The following is a 12,753-nucleotide window of genomic DNA, read 5'->3' as shown; positions in this document are numbered from 1 at the left end:
TTGCCCGACTCCTCCCTATTACCTTTCTTGTGAATGGGCACAACATTCGCTAACTTCCAATCTTCTGGGACTACTCCTGTTATCAATGATTGGTTAAATAAATCTGTTAATGGTTTTGCTAGTACACCACTAAGCTCTTTTAATAGCTTTGCGTGTATTCCATCAGGTCCCATTGACTTATTTGTCTTTACTTTTGACAGTTGAAATAGAACCTCTTCCTCTGTAAACTCACGAGTAATAAATGACTCATTTATCCTTTTTCTTAACTGAGGTCCCTTTCCTTCATTTTCATCTGTAAATACCGAACAAAAATATTCATTGAGGCAGTCAGCTAGACCTTTATCCTCATCTACATACCTTCCTTCTTTTGTTTTTAATCTAACTAATCCTTGTTTTACTTTTCTTTTCTCATTTATGTATCTAAAAAAAGTTTTGTCCCCCTTTTTTACTGACTGTGCTATTTTCTCTTCTGTGTGTGATTTGGAAGCTCTTATAACTTGCTTAGCCTCTTTCTGCCTAATCTTATAGGTCATTCTGTCTTACTCACTCTGGGTTTTTTTATAATTACTAAATGCTAACTTTTTTTTTTTTACTATTTTGGCCACATCTGCAGAGTACCACAGTGGTTTCTTGAATTTTTTGCTTTTACTGACAGGCCTAATGCAATTTTCTGTTGTCTTCAGTAGTGCAACTTTTAAATAATCCCATTTCTTTTGGACTCCATTTAAATTGCTCCAGTCTGATAATGACTCCTTTACACATATTCTAGTTTTAAAAAAGTCTGTTTTTCTAAAGTCTAAAACTTTTGTTTTTGTGTGGTGTGACTCAGTCACTGTTCTTATATTAAACCACACTGACTGATGATCACTGGATCCTAAACTTTCACCTACAGTAATATCTGATACCAAATCTCCATTTGTTAACACTAAATCTAGTATGGCCTCTTTACGAGTTGGCTCCTCAACGACTTGTTTTAGTGACAATCCCAGTAGGGAGTTTAGAATATGTGTGCTCCTGGCACAAGTAGCTATTTTTGTTTTCCAATTCACATCAGGAAGATTAAAGTCACCCATGATGATAACTTCCCCCTTCATTGTCATTTTAGCTATTTCTTCAACTAGTAGATTATCTAACTCTTCAATTTGTCCTGGGGGCCTATAAATCACAGCTACACGAGTTACTGTGTGATTACCAAATTCTAATATAACCCAAACGGACTATATGTTCGCCTCACTAACCTTTATTAGGCTAGATTTTATGCTATCCTCAGGCAACTTACCAGGGGGCGCCGGATCCCTGTCCCCGCTGCGCCTCCTCATGCTGCGCCGCCTGAGCGCTTTAGCAAGCCCCAGGCAGCGCAGCACTGCTGCATGGAGGGCGGCCGGGTTTATGACCGGCAGGAGGGAAGCGCAGAGCGCTCCCTCCTGCCGGTCTCTCCATGTAGCGTGGCCGGGCGGCGCGGAACGCGGGACAGGAACCTTTGTTTCCTGTACCCAGCCGCCAGCGGAATGACAGGAAGTGCTCACTCAGTGAGCATTTCCTGTCATTCCGCCGGCGGCCGGGTACAGGAAACAAAGGTTCCTGTCCCGCGTTCCGCGCCGCCCGGCCACGCTACATGGGCAGGAGGGGAGGGTAAGGACCACGGGGGGGGGGGGGGGTTTAAGGACCACTAAGGGGGGGAAGGGGGGGGGTTAAGGACCACTAAGGGGGGTACGGGGTTAAGGACCACTAAGGGAGGGGGGGGTTAAGGACCACTAAGGGAGGGGGGGGGGGTTAAGGACCACTAAGGGAGGGGGTTAAGGACCACTAAGGGAGAGGGGGTGGAGTATAAGGACCACTAAGGGAGGGGGGGTATAAGGACCACTAAGGGAGGGGGTGGTATAAGGACCACTAAGAGAGGGGGGGTATAAGGACCACTAAGGGGGGGGGTATAAGGACCACTAAGGGGGGGTATAAGGACCACTAAGGGAGGGGGGTATAAGGACCACTAAGGGAGGGGGGGGTATAAGGACCACTAAGGAAGGGGGGTATAAGGACCACTAAGGAAGGGGGGGGGGTATAAGGACCACTAAGGGGGGTATAAGGACCACTAAGGGAGGGGGGGGTATAAGGACCACTAAGGGAGGGGGGTATAAGGACCACTAAGGGAGGGGGGGGTATAAGGACCACTAAGGGAGGGGGGTATAGACCACTAGGGGAGGGGGGGTATAAGGACCACTAGGGGAGGGGGGGTATAAGGACCACTAGGGGAGGGATGGGGGGTATAAGGACCACTAGGGGAGGGATGGGAGTGATAAGGACCACTATGGGAGGGGGGATAAGGAGCACTATGGGAGGGGGGGGATAAGGAGCACTATGGGAGGGGGGGATAAGGAGCACTATGGGAGGGAGGGGGGGATAAGGACCACTATGGGAGGGAGGGGGGATAAGGACCACTACGGGAGGGAGGGGGGGGGGTAAGGACCACTATGGGAGGGGAGGGGGGGATAAGGACAACTAGGGGAGGGGAGTAAGGACCACTAGGGGAGGGGGATAAGGACCACTAGGGGAGGGGGGATAAGGACCACTAGGGGAGGGGGGATAAGGACCACTAGGGGAGGGGGGATAAGGACCACTAGGGGAGGGAGATAAGGACCACTAGGGGAGGGAGGGAGGGGGGATAAGGACCACTATGGGAGGTTGGGGGGGATAAGGTCCACTAGGGGAGGGGGGGATAAGGACCACTAGGGGAGGGGGGGATAAGGACTACTAAGGAGAGGGGAGGAGGGTGATTACCACTAAGGGGGTGTGGGGAGTAGGGGAAGGTCTACTAGGGGGTTTGGGAGAGGGAGGACCACTAAGGGGTTTGGGAGAGGGAGGACCACTAAGGTGGGAGGGGGGAGTGAGAAGACCACCAAGGGGGACTGCAGAGGGACAGGGGGCCATGGGAGAGCACTAAGTGACAGAAGGGGAGAACACGGAGGGACAGAAGGGAAGGGGAAATCAATAATTGAGGGGAGAGCACTATGAATTTTTTTTTTAAAAAGAAAGCTGTTCCCATCTCAGTCACTATCCTACCCCACAAACCCTCTCTTTTACACTTCACACATACACAATGCATCCCCCCCCACACACACACAGAAACATACAATGCATTCCTACTCACACACAGACACACCCGAAACACACAATTCATCCCTTACGTTCTCTTACATAATTAATGCCCCCTCTTACAGACACACACTGCATTCAATTACATACACAGAAACAAACCTTGCACCCCTTACACACACACCCAGAAACATACAATGCATTCCTTACACGCAAACACACACTACATCCCCTATAAACACACTACATCCCTTACACAAATTGCACACATAAAACATCCCCAACTCATGGATGGGCCATGTAGGTGGATTTATGGGTGGGCATTGTAGGCGTATCAAGGGGCCCAGACCTTGAGCTGTGTAAGGGGCCCTAAAAAAATGGAGCTGATTCCTGTTCGTTAATTGTTGTGAACACTGTTAAAAACAGTCTCCAGAGAGCCTCTTCTACACCAGACCTGTTTAGCCAGACTGAGCCCATCATCAGCCTCTTGTCCTCATCTGGTGGTAAGTAGGCAATCCAATATATTATTAGTGGCACTAATCTCTAATTTACCTCACATTAAATGGATACTATAGTCACCAGAAGCACTACAGCATAATGTAGTGGTTCTGGTGTCTATAGCCTGTGCCTGTAGGCTTTTTAATGTAAACACACTGTCTTTTCAGATAAGACACTTTGTGAAGACTGGCGTTGGCCCATATGGCAGAGCATATGGGCGGGGCATTGTGATGTCACATGGTGGGCTGGACATATGGGGGGGCGGCAAAAATTTTTTTGCCTAGGGCGGCAAAAATCCTTGCACCGGCCCTGTGAGAGGATACTCGTTTAACTCATAATATAACGCATAGGATAGGATGTAGCTCAGAATTGTAACCTGACCTGCCATAACTAGCTCCTACCATGTGCTGTCTTGGCATTATACTTGATTCTGGCCTCACCTTTGAGTCTCACGTCCAGTCTGTTACCAAATCCTGTAGATTTCACCTTAAAAACATAGCCCGCTTTCTTACACAAGATACTACCCTTGTCCATGCTCTAGTAATCTCTTGCATGGATTATTGTACCCCTCTCCTAATTGGTCTTCCCAAAAGTCATATTGCCCCACTGCAGTCTGTAATGAATGCTGCCACCAGACTGACTTTCCTCTCCAGTTGGTCCTCTCACACCTCACCCCTCTGTCAGTTCTTACATTGGCTTCCTGAATCCTAAAAGAGTCAATTCAAAGTACTAATCTATACCTTTAAAGCATTGAACAATTCTAGCCCTTCGTACATCTCTTCACTGATTTATAGGGAACACCCCCTACCCCTCCTCCCACCCAGCCCTTACTGTCAACCAAACAGCCAGGAAGATTTGTAGCCTCATTCCGCTAGCTCCCCTGAGCTAGCAGAAGGAGCAGGCACGGTCTTTGTCAGACCTCAGATCTCCCACACAGACCTCAGATGAGCCAGAGCATACGTGGACATCAATTCAGAGGCTTCTGAATGAGAAGCCCTGATTGGTTATTTCCCTGTGAAGAGATTGAAAGTCTCTTCCAGGGAAAAAGAGGAGTGCTTGCTAAGGCTTCAGTTCATAAGATCTGCAGCCTGTTCAAGCTTTTCTAAGATTTACACCCAATGAATACATGCCTGAAAAAATCATGTATTTATTTATGTATTTATTGGGGGCATATAAACTAAGCAGTGACTTTATGGTTTTGTTTTTTTATCTCCCTTTTGGGCAGTGTTTCTTTAAATAATCATTGTGACTGAAGCGCTACATTATATTTAACTTTTTATTGGAGTGAAAGGAAACAGGAGTGAAAGGTGACTTATTGAATTACATTTTTTATACACACATAAAAAAAGAATACAAAATAAAGTCACTGCTTAGTTTATATGCCCCCAATAAATACATGCATGAATTTTTCGTGAGACTCAAAGACTCAAAGGTGAGGCCAGAATCAAGTATAACGCCAAGACAGCATTCTTGCAAGGATGGACTGATGTGGGTACCACTAACTTGAAGGGAGAGCAAAAGAGGATCAGTATTAGGAGGAGGAAAGACAAGGAGTTCCGTCTTAGATAGATTGAGTTTCATAAAGCTGGAGGACATTCAGTCAGAGATGGAAGAAAGGCAAGCACTGACACGTTGCAGGACAGCAGGGGAGAGGTCCGGGGAGAAGAAATATATCTGGGTGTCATCGGAGTGAAGGTGGAAGTGGAATCCAAATGAGGTGATAAGTTTGCCAAGAGAGGCAGTGTAAAGAGAAAATAGAAGGGGACCAAGGACAGAGACTTGGGGGACTCCAACCAACACAGGACGAAGGGAGGAGGTATCATTAGAAAAGGAGACACCGAATGAGAGCTGGGATAGATAGGAGGAAAACCACGAGAGGACAGTGTCACAGAGACTGAGTGATTGAAGAGTTTGAAGAAGGAGAACATGATCAACGATGTTAAAGGCAGCAGAGAGTTCAAGAAGAATTCATATGGAGTAGTAGCCTTTGGATTTAACTGCGATTTGGTTGTTAGTTACTTTGATAAAAGCAGAGGAGGGGCCTGACTGCCATGCTGGACGGACGTGTCTTGAATGAGCTCCGGACTTTTCGGAACTAAATTGAGGTTTTATGCCCCAAAAACTCAATGAAAAAACAACCCACTAAGGCATCTAACCCTATCTAGCGGCACCTGAGCCCAAACTAAGCGACAGCAACTTACCCTGCGCAGACACAATCCCGGAGAGCAGACTGATTAATCTTTGGCCTGGTGTGCCCTGGAGAAGCGCCATTCTCTCATCAGGGACCACCCAGACAGCAACTAAAATCTCCTGGAGCCCCGTTATCCCCCCCTCTGGACCAGGGAGGGATATCCCGGTCTAGGAGGCATCCCTGCTGGGACAGGCACAACAGCACTGCAGCCTCCTAAAACGGAACACACAGCGAACTAACCAATATGGTGGACGCCATGTGTGCAGCACTGCCCAGCACACAAACCTCGCAAGCAACCACGCTGGACAAAATCTTTGAGGATTTCTGGATGAAACAAAACTGCAAGCACCTTCCTCACAGAAGTCAGGCGATAACTCACCACACGAGCGGCCCCCGAGCCCTCTGTTCCCTCCAAAGGATATGGCTCCAGGTCCGCGGCATCTCACAATCCACCCTCCTGTCACAAAACAAGAGAGTCTCGTCTGGTTTACCGGCACTTCGCCGGAGGGTAGACAGGTGCGCCAGGAAGTAGACCACCCACTGTCCGGATTCACGCCAGCACTCCTGCCTTCCGGCTGAGACGAGCAGATACCCGAAGCCGGGCAAAAGAACACACCACTGACGTAAGCTCCCGCCTCTGTTCCCCACTTAGCGAAGGGACACTGCGACAACATGGACGGTACTCTAAGGGGTACCCAGTGCATGATGCATTAGCTATCAGCATGGTCCAAACCTCACTGGACCTACTCACATGGTTCTTAAGACCCTACAGAAATGGCATAGGATGAAGGCAAGCCTGAAGGGGGGACTCGCTCACTCACTACAGGGGATAGATAGCTCCTGCACTCTTAATACCTGCTATCTGTTAAACTAATTGTCTGACTGCCGATCCAATATACATAGCTAAACTTACTCTTAAGTGCATAAGCTCTGTCTTATGTTTATTGGTTTAACCATTGTTTGCTAGCCTAGTACAGTTATTTTTGTCAGTTTCTAATATTATAAAAATGTTCAAGTTTCATCTACTACCCAACTGTACTACGTGATGCTAAGCCTGAAGAATGCCGTTGGGTACCTCAAGCCTGTTTGTAATATTCTTATGCACTACAAAAATACACATAAAAAACTTTGATAAGAGCAGTCTCAGTAGACTGGAGGGGGCCGAAGCCAGACTGAAGAGGGTCAAGGAGAGAGTTGGTATTGAGGAACTCAGCCAGACGGGTAAAGACAAGTCTTTCCAGAAGCTTTGAGGAAAAAGGGAGCAGGGAAATGGGGTGTGTTACGTGTTAATATATGTTAGGACTATGGATGAGTTTGTGTTTAATATTTACTAGTCAGACTGGCAGAAAAATATCCAACATTGTTTACCTAAATTCCACAAAAAATAGCTTTTATGGAAAGATTATTCAGAACATGTAAACTCAGTAAGAAATCAATGACTATTACTAATATACTAATAATGGTGAGAAATAAGAGAACTATTCATTGTGCATCATATTTGTTGGCCAATGAGAAATCTGAGTTACTGTTACTGCCTGTACCATTCACTGTCATATTTCCAATTACACCACAGTGTCAGGTGATGACATCTCTAAGTGTAAAACTGTACATAGCCATGCAGAGACACTCACTGCATTGAGACCTCAGCTACAGAAAAGACTCGATCCTGAGATTATTTTGTATATTGCGAATACTGAGGATGGCGTGTGAAGGTCTAGGCCCCTTACCATATCTTCTCGTCTTGTGGTCGTTCATAGGCCTTGGCATTACCTATGTGATAGCTGTCTTAACAACACACTATCCAACCTTAACACCGTCTATAACAGTGATGGCGAACCTTTTTGAGCCCGAGTGCCCAAACCGCAATACTTTTTTTTCCTTAAAGTGCCAACACGGCAATTGCGTGTGTGTGTGGGGGGGGGGGGTTGCGTGTGTGTGGGGGAGGGTGCGTGTTGTATGTGTAAATGAGGGGTGCTGTGTGTGTGTGTATGAGGGGTGTGCTGTGTGTGCGGGGTGCTGTGTGTGTGTGGGGGGGTGCTGTGTGTGTGTGGGGGGGTGCTGTGTGTGTGTGTGTGGGGGGGTCCTGTGTGTGTGTGTGGGGGGGGGTGCTGTGTGTGTGGGGGGTGGTGTGTGTGTGTGGGGGGGCTGGTGTGTGTGTGGGGGGGTGGTGTGTGTGTGGGGGTGCTGTGTGGGGGGGTGCTGGGTGTGTGTGGGGGGGGGGTGCTGTGTGTGGGGGGAGTGCTGGGTGTTTGGGGGGAGTGCTGGGTGTTTGGGGGGGTGCTGTGTGTTTGGGGGGGGTGAGGTGTGTTTGGGGGGGTGAGGTGTGTTTGGGGGGGTGCTGTGTGTGTGTGTTTGGGGGGGTGCTGTGTGTGTGTTTGGGGGGGTGCTGTGTGTGTGTGTGGGATGGGTGCTGTATGTGTGTGGGATGGGTGCTGTATGTGTGTGGGATGGGTGCTGTATGTGTGTGAGAGGGGTGCTGTGCTGTGGGGGGTAAGGGGTACTGTGTGGGGGTAGGGGTACTGTGTGTGGGGGAGTAGGGGTACTGTTGTGGGGGAGTAGGGGTACTGCTGGGGGGTAGGGGTACTTCTGGGGGGGTAGGGGTGCTGCTTGGGGGGTGGGGTGCTGCTGGGGGAGTGGGGTGGGGTGGTGCTGTGGTGGGTAGGGGTGCTGCTGGGGGGGTGGGGTGGGGTGTTGCTGTGGTGGGTAGGGGTGGTGCTGGGGGGGTGGGGTGCTGCTGGGGGGGTGGGGTGGTGCTGGGGGGGTGGGTAGGGTGCTGTGGTGGGTAGGGTGCTGGGGGGGTAGGGTGGTGCTGGGGGGGTGGGGTGGTGCTGGGTGCTGTGGTGGGTAGGGTGCTGTGGTGGGTAGGGGTGGTGCTGGGGGGGTGGGTAGGGTGCTGTGGTGGGTAGGGTGCTGGGGGGGTAGGGTGGTGCTGGGGGGGTGGGGTGGTGCTGGGTGCTGTGGTGGGTAGGGTGCTGTGGTGGGTAGGGGTGGTGCTGGGGGGTAGGGTGCTGCTGGGGGGTAGGGGTGGTGCTGGGGGGGTAGGAGTGGTGCTGGGGGGGTAGGGGTGGTGCTGGGGGGGTAGGGGTGGTGCTGGGGGGGTAGGGGTGGTACTGGGGGGTAGGGTGGTGCTGGGGGTAGGGTGGTGCTGGGGGGTGGGGTGGTGCTGGGTGCTGTGGTGGGTAGGGGTGGTGCTGGGGGGTAGGGTGGTGCTGGGGGTAGGGTGGTGCTGGGGGGTGGGGTGGTGCTGGGTGCTGTGGTGGGTAGGGGTGGTGCTGGGGGGTAGGGTAATGTGGTGGGTGGGGGTGGTGCTGGGGGGTAGGGTGGTGCTGGGGGGTAGGGGTGGTGCTGGGGGGGTGGGTAGGGTGCTGTGGTGGGTAGGGTGCTGGGGGGGTAGGGTGGTGCTGTGGGGGGTAGTGGTGGTGCTGTGGGGGGTAGGGTGCTGGGGGGTAGGGTGCTGGGGGTAGGGTGCTGCTGGGGGGGTGGGTAGGGTGCTGTGGGGGGTAGGGGTGGTGCTGTGGTGGGTAGGGGTGGTGCTGTGGTGGGTAGGGAGGGTGCTGCTGGGGGGTAGGGGTGGTGCTGTAGGGGTGGTGCTGTGGTGGGTAGGGGTGGTGCTGTGGTGGGTAGGGAGGGTGCTGCTGGGGGTTAGGGGTGGTGCTGTAGGGGTGGTGCTGGGGGGTAGGGTGCTGCTGGGGGTTGGGGTGGTGCTGTGGGGGGTAGGGGTGGTGCTGGGGGGTGGGGTGCTGCAGGGGGGGTAAGGGTACTTCTGGGGGGTAGGGGTGGTGCTGTGGTGGGTAGGGTGCTTTGGTGGGTAGGGGTGGTGCTGGGGGGGAGTAAGGGTACTTCTGGGGGGGTAGGGGTGGTGTGTTAGTATCCCACCCCCCTCCTTCTTACCTTCAATGAAGTGGGGGGGGGGGGGACACAGCCATCCCTGGTGGTCCGGTGGTGGTAAGTACTGCAGGGGGAGGGATCTGTGTAGCAGCTCCCCCTGTCCTCCCGCGCGATGCTGTGTGGAGCGTTGCCATGGTAACGCTCGGCAATGCTCCACACAGCATCGCGCGGGAGGACAGGGGGAGCTGCTACACAGATCCCTCCCCCTGCCTCCCGACCCGGAAGCAGAATAGGCGCCTGCCGTTTCGGGCAGGCAGGCGCCTATTCTGCAGTGATGGCGGACCTGTGGCCGCGTGCCCACAGAGAGGGCTCGGCGTGCCACCTGTGGCACGCGTGCCATAGGTTCGCCATCACTGGTCTATAAGGTAAGTTTATTTTACTGTGTTTCTGTATCAGTGACAGTTAACTATTGGTACTACAGCTTCTGACGGCCACTTCACTGACTGAGCTTAATGATAGCTGTCTATCTGGAGTGCCATATGGTAGCCATCATTGTTGTATATGTTTTGTTTAGCATACCTGGAAATGTGCTAGGTCAGATGCTTCATCCTAAGATGGAGTGATGAAGCCTGACCCAGCTGACTTTAATGCTATATCAATCACTTTTAGCCTGACCTGTCCATTTTGTGTCTGATTCTAAGCTCTTTCCTCTGGCATAGAAAGCAATGATATAATAGATTCATCAAGGTTCTTCACTGTGTATATATTTTTTTTAATTTGACAATTTTTATTTTTCCCAAGTATAAATGGGGTACAGAAATTAAGAGGGACAAGGGTTCATAGTAAATAATTTCACATTTGCGTGTTACAGGTACAATAATGTGGTTCAGGTTTGTATCTTTGTTAAGGTTCAAAACTCTATACATGTCACATTTGGTCTTAGGTTAAACAGTGGTTGCAGCACATATCTCGTAAGCGCTATTTGCTACCTTTTTGGTTGTGGCCTTTGCTTGTGGTGGCCTTGAGTATTGTCAGTCAAAACCTGTGTGAAGAAAATAGACTTTTGTTCGGTACTTTCTTCTTTGATCTGGCTTTTTCCTACAGTATTGTATGCATATTGAATCTATTGGTTTGGTAGTTTGAAACTACCGAACACCGACCACCCACCTGGCTCATTAACTTCAAAAGAACTGTCTATTAAGTGCTCTCTGGGCGGCCGCTGTTCATATAGCCGAACGCCACGTGGAATAGAAAACGGCGGCCATCTTGTTCGCATGAGGGGAGTCAGCGGGACTTGGTCGTCGAGTGTCTGGAACTAAAATCGGACACTCGACCTCATGAACCACCGCTGAAACTACCGAACGCCTGCTTCCTTTCGTTGCGAACAGCCAGGAGAGCGCCATTCGGTAGTTTTGTTCCTACGGACAAGGGGAGCAATCGCTCCTATGAGCCAGGAGGATCCATTCGGTACTTGACCGACTGCACACGCTGAATTCGTGGATCTGTTTTGGGCAGGAGCCTCGTGTGTGGTCGGTAAAATGTGACTTCCACACTTTTTAAGAACCCTGAACCGATCTGGGTGAAATTTGAATATGTTTGTCCCCCAGATCGGGGCTATCAGGGGATATGTAATTTGTGGGGATACCTTGTGTGGAAAGGGGTGTTCCAACTTTTGGGGAAATTGTGTGCCCTCTGCCTGGAGATAATTAATTTATTCCTTTACTTATCTCAATATCTCACAGGCAGAGAGAGCGGGTATTACTGTAAATCTGTATGGTGATTGGTTATTGTCTTTGTTTGCTGTGGGAGGTCCTCTTGCAGGAGGATTTCTCATAAAAGCCAGTGTGTTTTCAATAAACTTTATTCCTGTTACACCCTTCATGAAGTCTAGGCTCATGTTTGGGGGATATTCTATTTGCTATTCTATTAAGGCTTCAGTCAGACCCTATGGACCTCATTGATAGACTGTAAATTGTCCGCTTCCAGACCCATGACTATCATGGACTAACTTTCCTGGAGTTATAGGGTTATCTTAACAATAATTAATTTACTCTCAAATTGACATGATGTATAACTCCTGAAATACAAATTATCTTAAATTTAACTCTCAGATATGCATAATCTTTTGAAATGTTTTTATTATAAATAAATTAGTTTCCATAACAATAAGAATAATGATGTAATATGAATATGTATGTAAATAACATAAAAAACATACATAAAAAAAACTGAAAAACAAATAACCGGGGAATACAATTTACACATATCATCCAATACAATATATAATAATTAATGTATTTTAATAGTATATTCAGTTATTAAAAAAATAAATAAAGATGCAAAATCTATAGAAATCTGTATATAATCAGCCTAATTCTAGGTATTTAATGTTTCTGCACATTCAGTATTGGATTTCCTATCAAGCCTCGATTAATCAGGGTGCTACGTATGTATACATTATTTAAGGCGCCCATTGACCATATAGTGAAAGATAAATGGATGCTCACCTGGTTCACCATATGCAAAGCCTCTGGTCTTAAAGGACCACTCTAGTGCCAGGAAAACATACTCGTTTTCCTGGCACTAGAGTACCCTGAGGGTGCCCCCACCCTCAGGGACCCCCTCCCGCCGGGCTCTGGAGAGAGGAAGGGGTTAAACTTACCTCTTTTTCCAGCGCCGGGCGGGGAGCTTTCCTCCTCCTCTCCATCTTGATCGCGACGTCATCGGCTGAATGCGCATGCGCGGCAGGAGCCGCGCTCGCATTCAGCCGGTCGCATAGGAAAGCATTTACAATGCTTTCCTATGGACGCTTGCGTGCTCTCACTGTGATTTTCACAGTGAGAAGCACGCAAGCGCCTCTAGCGGCTGTCAATGAGACAGCCACTAGAGGATTTGGAGGCTGGATTAACCCTCATTATAAACATAGCAGTTTCTCTGAAACTGCTATGTTTATAAAAAAAAGGGTTAATCCTAGAGGTACCTGGCACCCAGACCACTTCATTAAGCTGAAGTGGTCTGGGTGCCTAGAGTGGTCCTTTAAAGGGATACACTAAGCACTAAAATAACTTCAGTTTCATGAAGCAATTTAGATATATAGATCCATGTACCTGCAATCTCACTGGTCAAGTGTCTGCCATTTTAGAGTT

This window comes from Pelobates fuscus, chromosome 3, assembly GCF_036172605.1.
Source record: "Pelobates fuscus isolate aPelFus1 chromosome 3, aPelFus1.pri, whole genome shotgun sequence".
In the NCBI taxonomy this organism is placed as follows: domain Eukaryota; kingdom Metazoa; phylum Chordata; class Amphibia; order Anura; family Pelobatidae; genus Pelobates; species Pelobates fuscus.
The sequence above is the reverse complement of the archived record's forward strand: the minus strand, read 5'-3'. Positions refer to the sequence as shown.